The sequence below is a fragment of the Aplysia californica genome, unplaced genomic scaffold, assembly GCF_000002075.1.
Source record: "Aplysia californica isolate F4 #8 unplaced genomic scaffold, AplCal3.0 scaffold01047, whole genome shotgun sequence".
Classification (NCBI taxonomy): Eukaryota; Metazoa; Mollusca; class Gastropoda; order Aplysiida; family Aplysiidae; genus Aplysia; species Aplysia californica.
The window spans coordinates 196,670-197,402 of record NW_004798317.1 but is presented as its reverse complement, the minus strand read 5'-3'; positions in this window follow the sequence as shown (position 1 = coordinate 197,402).

The following is a 733-nucleotide window of genomic DNA, read 5'->3' as shown; positions in this document are numbered from 1 at the left end:
CTTACTGACAACCTTTGCTTTGTGCTAATCGATAATTTGCATTTAGTGACCTTTTTATCGCTCTTCCTCCTTCAAGATGCCCAGACTCGTACTAGTATGTTACTGTGATCATGGCCAATACTGATGAAAATGGTTTTGAAACTATGAAACCCCAGGAGCACCATTCATCAACTTTCCATAAAATACATCTATGAATACATGTACTAGTACCGGCTAAAACGCTAACAGGAAATATAGTGTAGTAACACTTTTTGTTATGGATTTAACATATACTCAGGAAGCCAGGCAGCTGCATTACAAAGAAAGTGTTGGATTGGAATCCACAGGGTAAAAAAATCAAGAGGAAGACCACATGGTAATTGGAGAAAAATCACAGAAATTGGTGTACAGAAAAGTGGGAAGACATTGAATAACATCAAGAGGCTAGCCCAGGATAGAGAAAGGTGGAAAGTGTTTGTCGTTGGCCTATACCCCGGTGCAGGGTCAGAAAGGCAATAATGATGATGAACACGTTTTGTTGTGTGTAACCTGAATGCAACACGCACGGAAGAAAGTCCCCGAAAGCAGCGGGCTTGAGTGCCCGTCAGATTACGACTTAGCAGCTGTATAAATTTAACGACGTTGTTCTCTGGTGGCGTCATGTTAGAAGAACGCACTGCAGCTTTGGCCTAGGTATCTTAACTTAAAAACACAACCCCCCCCTCCCCCCTCTCTCTCTCTCTGTCTCTCTCTC